This window comes from Pongo pygmaeus, chromosome 16, assembly GCF_028885625.2.
Source record: "Pongo pygmaeus isolate AG05252 chromosome 16, NHGRI_mPonPyg2-v2.0_pri, whole genome shotgun sequence".
Taxonomy (NCBI): Eukaryota; Metazoa; Chordata; class Mammalia; order Primates; family Hominidae; genus Pongo; species Pongo pygmaeus.
Genome location: NC_072389.2, coordinates 78,182,262 through 78,193,028, shown reverse-complemented (window position 1 = coordinate 78,193,028; position 10,767 = coordinate 78,182,262). Strand labels below are relative to the sequence as shown.

The window sequence follows — 10,767 nt, the reverse complement described above, 5'->3', positions numbered from 1 at the left end:
TCCTCTCCCCTCCTCTCCTCCCCTCTCCCCTCCCCTCCCCTCCCCTCTTTTCTCTCCTCTCTTATCTCTTCTTTCCTCTCTTTTCTCTTCTCTTCTTTCTTTTCTCCTCTCTTCTTTTTCTTTTCTCTTCTCTTTCTCTGTCTTCTTCTTTCTTTCTCTTTCTTTGTTTTTGAGATGGGATCTCACTCTGTCACCCAGGCTGGAATGCAGTGATGTGATCTTGGCTCACTGCAACCTCCGCCTCCTGGGCCCAAGGGATCCTCCCACCTCGGTCTCCTGGGTAGCTGGGACCACAGGCACACACTACCACATCTGGCTAATTTTCATAGTTTTTATAGACATGGCGTTTCACCATGTTGCCCAGGCTGGTCTTGAACTCCCGGGCTCAAGTGATCCTCCTGCCTCAGCCTCGCAAAGTGCAAGGATTACAGGTATGAGCCACTGCACTCATGTCTCCTTTTCCTTAAGCAATTCTAAATAAATACAAGACTAAGTCATAAAATAAAATTTGTGTTTTTTGGGGAAATGACACAAAACTTCCATGACAGCTGAAATTAAAATAGTTTATTTCTAGATTTTCTGCTCTGTGTGTGTGCACACATGTGCACACTTGTCCTTGGTTGGCGCCCTATGTGTGTACTTGCTGTAGCTACTGCGTCAATCTGCACAATGTCTGACTGCACAGTTTCCAGCAAACAAAAGCTCTACACAACCTAATTTTCAAGCAGTTGAGACTGAAGGAGCAGTCTTCTTCTGGTTTTAATTTGAATTAACTGCCAGGCTATACTTGTGTGGGAAACTGACAATTTTCAGCAAGAAATTTCCAGGTTAGGCATGTCACCCTCCAGTGTAACTCTAGGGCCTTCTTGGCAGGGGGACTAGCTTTGGCTGGAGGCTGGGTCAAGAGGGCTCTCCTGGCATGGCACATTCCCATCCCCAGGAGGGAGCTCTGTTGGGAGTATGAGATGGACCAAGAAGACCCATCCATTAGGAAAGTGGCCCTTGGTCTGTCCAGTTTTAATGCAGGAGGGTGATTGGTGCAACAACCACTTCTGATGGGGAAACTAGTCAGAGACACGGGCATTCATGGTCTTTCCCACGTGTGCCCCATTGGGACCCAAACCAGGACCCAAACCTGCTGGTGGCTTCCCGCAACAGAAGCACATAATTTTCTAGTTCAAGAGTCTACCAAATGACTAGTACAGTATAGGTAGAAAGACCTATAACAAGGCACATCATTGAGAAATTCCAAGAACCCAAAGATAGAAAATCCTAAAATCTTCCAGAGAGAAAGGACAGGTCATATGTAAAGAGCCAAGACTCCGCATGACACCAACTTCTTCCCAACAACACTGGGAACTAGAAAATAATAGAGCAATATTTCCCAATGTGAGGAGAAGTTATGTTTAAATTAGAGCATTACATCCAGCCAAACTAGTAATCAGGAATTGGGGTAGAACAATGACATTCTAAAATATGTGAGGGTCAGAAAGCTTGGCTTCCATTCACTCTTTCTCTGGAAGCCACTGGAAGATGTGCTGCAACACAATGAGAGGATAAACCAAGGAAAAAGAAGATCTGGGGCCAGGGAACAGGAGATGCACCCAGAAGTAAGCAAGTAGAGTTGATCTACTGCCTGCTTGAAAAAACTATTAAAAATTCCCAACCCAAAGAAGGCCAGAGCTCTTGTAAATCTGACCCAACAGATTTTGAAGCCAAAGCTGAGGGCATTGGAAGCCAAAGCCAGGCCAGACAGAGATAAGGCTCCTGGGAGGGAACAGGTGCAGTCCTGCTCAGGCTGCAGTGTCCCCGGGCTACAGCAGGACAAGGGCTCCCTCTGGGCCACAGCTTCTAGGGACAGAGTTTGGGGCAGGTTGACTGTCTGATGTGTAGGACTCTGGTGATGAACTCAGCTGGGAAACTGTGTGGTAATGGGAAGGGAATGCTTTTGCTTTTCCAAATATACCCGCTGCATGCTTGGATCCACATTGGAACTCAGTGTGGAAACTGCCTTTGAACAGCCTATGCCTGAACTCTGGTCCATGTGTCCTGTTTCCTTGCCTCCATCTTTGTTCATTCCTTACCCCTACCCATCACTGATTTCAGATCCATCCTCCCAAATATCCTTTCATCATGTTACCCTCCCCACCACCTCATGGCACCTTCTACACAACAGGAAATGCCTCCCACCTCAGCCTGACATTCAAGGTTCTTTTGATGTGGCCACCTCTCACCACCCCACCACATCTCCCTGTGGGCCCTGTCAACTTGGATCAATTTTTCCTATCCATGAGCTGAACTTTCCCACCTCCATACTGTTGCTTACACTGTGACTTTCCTGTGCGTGTTCTTTCCCTCTTCCCAAGTCCAAATGCTATACACTGAATTGTGTCTCCTCAAAATTCATACTTGGAGCCCTAACCCCCTATGTGATTGTATTTGGAAACAGGCTTTCAGGAGGTAAAGTGAAGTGAGGGAGGAGGGGCAGAGCAAGATGGCTGAATAGTAGTCTCTACCAATCATTCCCCCTGCAGGAAAATCAAATTTAACAACTATTTCCACCAGAAAACCATCTTCATAAGAACCAAAAATCAGGCGAGTACTCACAGTACCTGGGTTTAACTTCACGTCGCTGAAAGAGGCACTGAAAAGGTAGGAGAGACAGCCTTGAAACACCAATATGACCTTTCCCCCTCCCCCAGCAGTGGTCACTGTGGTGCTGAGAATCTGTGCACCTGGGGGAGGGAGAATGCAGCAACTGTGGGACTCTGCCTTGAACTCAGTGCTGCCCTGTCACAGCAGAAAGCGAAACCAGGTGGAACTCACGTGACACCTGCCCATGGAGGGAGCATTTAGACCAGCCCTACCCAGAAGGGTTCACCCATCCCAGTAGTTAGAAGGCTTGAGGCTTGGGTTTTGATGAGCCTTGGCATGGCAGGCTATTATGCCCTGGGGCCCTAAATACACTTGAAAGGCAGTCTAGACCATAAGGACTTCAACTCTTAGGCAAGTCCTAATGCCATGCTGGGCTCAGAGCCAGTGGACTCAGGGGGCACACGACCTAGAGAGACACCAGCCAGGGCAGCCAAGGGAGTGTTCGCACCACCCCTCCGCCAACCTCAGGCAGTGCAGCTTGCAGCAACAAAAGTGACTCCTTCCTTTTGCTTGAGGAGAGGAGGGGGAAGAGTAAAGAGGACTTTGTCTTACGTCTTAGATAGCAGCTCAGCCACAGTAGGATAGAGCACCAGTCAGAGTTGAGAGACCCCCATTCAAGGACCTAGCTCCTGAATTACCTTTCTAGATACACCCTGGGCCAGAAGAGAATCTGCTGCCTTAAAAGATTCTAGTCCTGGCAGGATTCATCACCTGCTGACTCAAGAGCCCTTGGGCCCAGAATAGCCAACAGTGATACCCAGGTAGTATGCTATGGGATGAAGTAAGGCTCTGCGACATGCTGGCTTCAGGTGAGACCCAGCACATTCCCAGCTTTGGTGGCTGTGGTGAGAGACTTCTTCTGCTTGAAAAAAGCAGAGGGAAAGGTAAAAGGGTCTTTGTCTTGCAGCTTAGGTACCTGCCTGGCCACAATGGGGTAGAGTACAAAATGGGCTCTTGTGGTCACTGATTTTAGGCCTTGGCTCTTAGACAGCATTTCTGGGCCTGCCCTGGGCCAGAGAGGAGCCCACTGCCCTGAAGGGTGAGCCCCAGGCCTGGAAGCATTCACCACAAGTGACTTAAGAGCCCTTGGGCCCTAAGTGAACATCGACAGTAGCCTGGCAGCACTCCCTGTGGGCCTGTGGTGGTGGCCACAGGGTGGGGCTCCTCTGCCTGTGGAAAGGGAGAGGCAGAGTGGGAAGGACTTTGTCTCATGGTTTCAGTGTCAGCTCAGCCACCTTAGAATAAAGCACCAGGTAAGTTTCTAAGGTTTTTGACTCCAGTCCCTGGCTCGCAGACAGCATCTCTGGACCCACCAGGGTCTGAGGGAACTCGTTGCCCTGAAGGGAAAGACACAAGCCTGGCTGGCTTTGCCACCTGCTGACTGTACAGCCCCAGTCACTTGGCTTTGAGTGAACACAGGCGATAGCTAGGTAGTGTTGACAGTGGGCCCTGAGTGAGACCCAGTGCTTTGCTGGCTTTAGGTCTGACCCAGTGCAGTCCCAGGGGTGGTGGTGGCCATAGGGATGTTGTGTCAGCCCACCCCCAGCTCCAAGTGGTTCAGCAGAGAGAGAGAGAGAGAGAGAGAGAGACTGTTTTTTGGAGAGAAATTCAGGGAGAGAATAAGGGTCTCTACTGCCTGGTAGCCCAGAGAATTCTTCCAGATCTTATCTGAGACCAACAAGGCAGTTCCTCTATGAGTCTGCAAGAACCTTAGCATAACTGGGCTGGAGAGTATCTAATAAAGATGCACTTTAGATCACAATACCCACATCCTTTCAAACACTTGGATAGCCTTCCCAAGGGTGGGTACAAACAAGCCCAGGCTGAGAAGACGGTGGCACTTTGAAATCAGCCATGGAATATTTGCACCACAGAAAATGGCAAACACTACAGAACAGACTTCTGTTCCCTCCCCGACAGAGAGCCTCTTGTGTAACAACAGCACACCACTGCCCCATCCCTGAGCAGAGCGCTGTGTGTTGCAGCAGAGTGGGGGCAGGTGTCTTCTCCCTTGGGCTACAGAATACATATTTTTTTCCTCAGCAAATGGATCATTCTCAAGGATAGACCATATCTTAGGTCAAACAACAAGTCTTAAAACATTACAAAAGATTGAAATAATATCAAACATCTTCTCTGATCACAGTGGAATAAAACTAGAAATTAGTAACGAGAAATGTTGGAAACTATACAAACACATGGAGATCAAATAATATGCTCTGGAATGACCAGTGGGTCAATGAAGAAATTAAGAAGGAAATTGAAACATTTCTTAAATGATAATGGAAACACAACATGCCAGAACCTATGGGATATGACAAAAGCAGTACTAAGAGGGAACTTTATGGCTATAAACGCCTACTTTTAAAAAGTTGAAAAGCATCAAATAAACAACTTAACATGCACCTTAAACAAACAGAAAAGCAAGAGCAAAGCAAACCCAAAATTAGTAGAAGAAAAGAAATAATAAAGATCAGAGCAGAAATAAATGAAATTGAAATGAAGAAAACAAAGCATCAATGAAAAGAATAGTTGGTTTTTGGAAAAGATAAACAACATTGACAAACTTTTAGCCTAAGAAAAAGAGAAGACCCAAGTGAATAAAATCAAAGATGAAAAAGGAAACATTACAATTGATACCGCAAAAATTCAAAGGATCACTAGTGGCTATTATAAGCAACTATATACAAAGAAATAGGAAAACCAACTAAAAATGGATCAATTTCTAGACACATCCAGCCTATCAAGATTGAACCATGATGAAATCCAAAACCTGAACAGATGAGTAACAAACAATGAGATCGAAATGGTAATAAAAAGTCTCCCAGCAAAGAAAAGCCTGGGACCTGGTGCTTCACTGCTGAATTCTACCAAACATTTAAAGAAAAACTCATATCAACCTTACTCAAACTATTCCAAAACTAGAGACCTTACCCAAACTATTCCACACTCATTCTACAAGGCTAGTATTACCCTGATAACAAACCAAAGATACATCCAAAACAGAGAACTACAGGCCATTATCACTGATGAATATTGATGCAAATATTGATGCAAATCCTCCACAAAATATTAGCAAATTGAATTCAACAACACATTAAAGTTGGGGTGCAGTGTCCCAGGTTCACTCAACCCTTCCCCTTTTCCTGTGTGCATCTACTTTGGCTGTGCTCCCTGGTGGCAGTGGTGGTGGCAATGTTGGTGTGTGGGCCTCCCAGGACAAGGGGAAAGTGAGTATGCCCTTCTCGCCTCCTGCCAGGCATCTGTAGCCTGGCACCAGCTCTGGCCAGGTCTTCAAGCAAGGGACCTGGAGATGTTCTTTTCCAATTTCTGGATTGGGAAATGGAGGCAAATTCTGGGTACTAGAGTCAGAACTAAGACGAGGCTGAATCAGGGGAGCCTGAGGTCCCAAGAGGCAGAGACCTGAAACCCTCTAGAGCATGTGGGGAGATGGGTGTGTGTTCTGGCCAGTTGCTTCTCGCTGTGCCTCAATGTTCCAGGTACCCTTGGAGGGGCTGAGATCCTGGGGATGTCTGGAGCCTGGCTGCATGGCCTGGCCACTCTGATGCCCTTCTTGTAGGGGCATACACAGAACAAATGGGGCAGGGTGGTGGAGTGCAGCCCCTTCCCTTGGGGCCTCAGAGAGTGCACCTGTTGGTCACAGGTGAAATGGTGTCTGATCACTGGCTTCCGGAAGGGGTGAGGGTCCAGAGAAATCAGAAGGTGGGGAGACGAAGAGCATAAGGGGGTCTGGGAGGGACCACAGAGGAAGGTGGCAAAGGGGGCGCAGGGGGAGTCAGCTCACCATGGCCTCCCGGCTCTCCAGGTCCTCCAGGATGCTTGGCAGGGGCTGAGGCACCTCCTCCTCCTCACTGTCCAGATGTCCTCCTCCATCTGTGGGGGTTGGCCAAAGGGGTCTTCAGACAACCCAACAAGGGAGGTACTGTGGAGCCACCTCTGCCCCCACCCTCACTGTGTAACCCTGAGCCAGCCCCTCCCCAGAGGGAAATGAGCTTCTGTTCTTTTTTTTTTTTTTTTTTTTTTTACTATTTTTTTACTTTTTTTTTACTTTTATTTTTACTTTTAAGAACCAAGATCTTGCTATATTTCCCAGGCACAGTCCCACTACCAGTCAGTGAGGGAGTTCTGACCTGCTCCCTTTCTGATCTGGGCCAGTTCACCCATCCTTAGGCAACCTGGTGGCCCCCTGCTCCCAGGAGATCACCATATTGATATCGAACTTAGTGCAGACACCCGGTCGGCATAATGACTAGCTGTTCTAAAGGTCTCTTCCAACTTCTCAATCCTATGCTGCTAACAGTCCTCCCTTCCTCCTGGGGCTCTCTCTTCTTCCTCTAAGTGATCTCCTGTACTTTCTCCAGGGAGAGCCATGAGGCTCAACTAGGCCTCTAGCTGCTGTTTCTGCTGGCTGCCAGCTTCTAAGCGCTCCTAAGGGGCCAGGAAAGAGAGTGAGAAGGCATGGAAGATGCCAGGTCACCCCTCTTGGGGCCCTGTCCTCAGCAACTCCCTCCCCTGAGTCTCCTGCAGCTTTTGGTGGGCCATCTCAGCCATCGGTTTGCCCCAAGCTTCCTGCCGCTGCAGCTGGTCCATGAGCTGGGTCTGCAGCAGTAACTGCCTGTGCAGCGCCTCCTTCTCAGAGATCAGCTGCTGACAGGTGGCCACGTACTGCTGCAGGTGACCCAGGTACTAGTCTTGCTCCTGCTGCAGACTCTGAGACTCTTGGCTCTTCAGCTCCACCTGCAGGAAGGCCCTGGGCATGAGGGCATGTGGTGGCTGGCTTCCAGATTCTGGGCCCATTAATAGGGTAGCCAGGGCACTGTGGGGCTATTACCTGCCCAGGCCCCTGGCCCCTTGCTCCAGGCCTAAGAGACTTCCTCTCTTGCCTAAAACCCCATGCCTCATTCCCTAGCCTCAAATCTCATGTTCTTCTTCCCTCAATTTAAACTGTAGGCCACAGACTGGTGGAAAAGCAGAGGGAGACAACCACCACCTGTTAAGTGTGCTACATGCCTAATGCTTTCCATGTATTCTCTCATTCAATCCTCAGCACCTCTGCAAGGAAAATGCTAACTTCCTTTTGAAGTTAAAGAAACAGAGACTTAGAGATGAAAAGTAGTTAAATGGTGACCAGAGGAACCCAGGCCAGAATCTAGTTTGAATCTAAGGAGTCTTTTTTGTTTTGTTTTGAGACAGTGTCACTCTGTGGCCCAGGCTGGAGTGCAGTGGTGCAATCTCAGCTCACTGCAACCTCCACCCCCCGGGCTGAAGCGATTCTCGTGCCTAAGCCTCCTGGGTAGCTGTGATTAAAGGCATGCACCACCATGCCTGGCTAATTTTTTTTTTTTTTTTTTTTTTGTAATTTTAGTAGAGATGAGGTTTCACCACGTTGGCCAGGCTGGTCTCAAACTCCTGACCTCAAGTGATTCTCCTGCCTCAACTTCCCAAAGTGCTGGGATTACAGGTGTTAGCCACCGCCCCCAGCATAAGGAGCCTCTTATACCACTGTCTCTTCCCCTATGATTGGGGGCTCCACGCCTCTAGCTGGGATGATGATGTCCAGACCTGGGAGGAGTCCAGGGCTACCCACCTCTAAAAGTCAGAGGGCAGGAAGCAAGAAACAGTCACAGGACTGCCCTGAAGGGTGCTGGCATCACCTGCCCCCAGGCTGGAGCTGCCTTGGCCTCACACCTCCCTTCTCCAGAGGCTGGTGCCCACCTCCCAGCCCTTCTTGGATGGGGCGGAGATTACCGTCTCCTTCAGATCACCCAGCTTCTCCTGCAGCTCCTTTACTTGCTGCTCCAACTGCAGTGCGCTCTTGCTCTCTTTGTTCTGGACAAAGAGAAGCAATCAGCGGCCACCCACTGCAGCTGGAGACCCCAGAACTTGATGTCTGCCTCCCATGTCACCAGGAAGGGTGAAGGCAAGTTAGAAAAATCATCCCCTCTCTCTCACAGCCATCAGAGCAGGGCTGTGGCTCACAGGTTCCTTTAGAAGTACCATTTCATGTGAGGGCTACATATGCCCATTTTACAGGTGGGGAAACAAAGGCCTGCAGGGCTAGGGAGGAGGGCAGGCTCCCCAGGTGGGGCAACCCACCAGCTCCTGGAAGTCGTACTGCGGCTCGCCCAGCTGCTCGTCAAGCTCGTGGTTCTGGGAGAGCATGTGGCTGATGGTGGTGCAGTCATTCTGCATGGTTTGCATGTGTGTCTCTGCCTGCTCGTCCCAGAGCTTGGCTTTCTGCTCCAGTTCCAGCAGCCTCTCCTCCTGCTCCCTCAGCCTCTCCTCCTGCTCCCTCAGCCTCTCCTCCTGCTCCCACAGCCTCTCTTCCTGCTCCCACAGCCTCTCTTCCTGTTCCCTCAGCTTCTCCTCCTGCTTTTGCAGCCTCTCCTCCTGCTCCAGCAGCCTCTCCTTCTCTAGCAGCCTCTCCTCCTGCTTTCTCAGCCTCTCCCCCTGTTCCCGCAGCCCCTCCTGCTCCAGCAGCCTCTCCTCCTGCTCCTGCAGCCTCTCCTGTTCCAGGACTGTGTGGAACAGTTCTTTTTAAAAATGAGACCACGGGCTTGGAAATGACTTGATCTTTACTGACCCAGTTGTATATTGAGTCTACCCCTTGCCCTTTTAAGGGGCACTGTGTAGAATGGCCCGGGCTCCCCAGATCGAAACTTCTCATCTTCACCATCCAGTTCTGGAGCTGCTGTGTAGCCTCCAAGCTCTGCGTCCAGTGCTCGCTCCCCACAGCGCCCCCCAACTCACCCACAGCAGCTGACTCAGCCCCAGGCTGCCTCTAACAACCATACACAAAAGCAGCGAGAAATGACCATGCTGCCTTCTGGGCAGGACACTCCATCCTGCAGAAGGGACCTTTAGGCTCACTCCTCCATCTGGGAAGCCAGGCTGCCAGGGGATGGGGCAGCTGGTTGGACTCACCCTGTCCTCCTCCTGCTGCTGCATGGAGACAGTAGAGAGAGCCCACTCCAACTCTCCAATATGCTGCAAGGAATATTGCAGGTGGCTGGCCAGATCTTAGATTCTCCTGTAATGAAAGAGGTTGAGATGGGGCCCAAAGGACTCCCCATAAAGACCTGTCAAAGTGCCAGGCTGAAGGATGACAGGGTGCCCAGATTCCCACCTTCAAAGTGCCTGGTTGAAGGATGATGGGGTGCCCAGATTCCCACCTTCAAAGTGCCTGGCAGCACATTTAGTACGGTAAAGGATGGTCTTCAAGTCTGCTTTTTCCAACACGAGGATGTTGATTGTCTGGAATTGAACCTTTGGGAGAAAAGCCAAGCAAGTGCTGAAAGAGAAGGAAAGAAACATTCTCCAGAGGACAGGAGAAAACTCCCCACCCACCACTCACCTCTAACTGCTCCGTTTGTGCTTTGTGTATTTCACTGTTGGTTTTCTTTTCCTATAGGAAGAGGAAGACAGAGCTCTTACCAGGGGGAGGCAGAGATGGCACAGCAAGAGACATGCCCCCAGAATGCCACCAATGCCCCAGGACAGGCCCACCCATGGGACCAGGTTATCGGGATAACCTGGGAGGATGGGGTGGAATCTGAGGGGTGAGTCTTCTTCTCCAGGCTGGAAGTGGGTGACACGAGACTGGCACCTCTACATTTGAGTGCCCCCCAAACCCAGCATTTATGTCGTGAGCAAACAAAGAAATCACGTTACTTCTTCCAGCTGATGTTCCACTTGTTTCTTTTGCTGTTTCTATGGAGAGAGTCAAATTCAGGTGACTGAGGGTGGCCCCCTCAACTCTATTCCCCAGACCAGGAAGTGGTACGCAGGGGCGAGGAATGGATTTTAAAGGCAAAGTTCTCAGACCCAATGGCAACACAAACTGGTCAACTCTCCTCAAATTCCCAAGGACAGAGGATTTGGGTCATTGTTGGTTTTCGCCAATAGCCATGGAGCACAAAGTCTGAATCTGGATTCTCTCGAAAGGACAGTAACATAAACCTCTAGAGATGGAGTTTGAGAAAGGCCCACCCTTCTTCCAGCTTGTGATTTAGAAAGGTGCGTTCATTCAACAAACATTTACTGAGCACACACAGGCCAGGTACATTTCTTCACAACAGAGATACAGGACAG

General features: G+C 49.7%; 1 long non-coding RNA gene and 1 pseudogene across 1 annotated transcript; both read right to left on the bottom strand.

The window, feature by feature from the left end:
• Window positions 1-6,391: 6,391 nt before the first annotated feature.
• LOC134738298 (uncharacterized) lies at window positions 6,392-10,179 on the bottom strand. Its single transcript, XR_010123973.1, has 4 exons — window positions 10,031-10,179; window positions 9,849-9,942; window positions 9,601-9,706; window positions 6,392-6,549 (listed from the first exon to the last, which is right to left on the bottom strand). It is a non-coding gene; the product is annotated as an uncharacterized LOC134738298 (long non-coding RNA).
• Window positions 6,921-8,868, bottom strand: LOC134738295 (golgin subfamily A member 2-like; annotated as a pseudogene).
• Window positions 10,180-10,767: the final 588 nt, after the last annotated feature.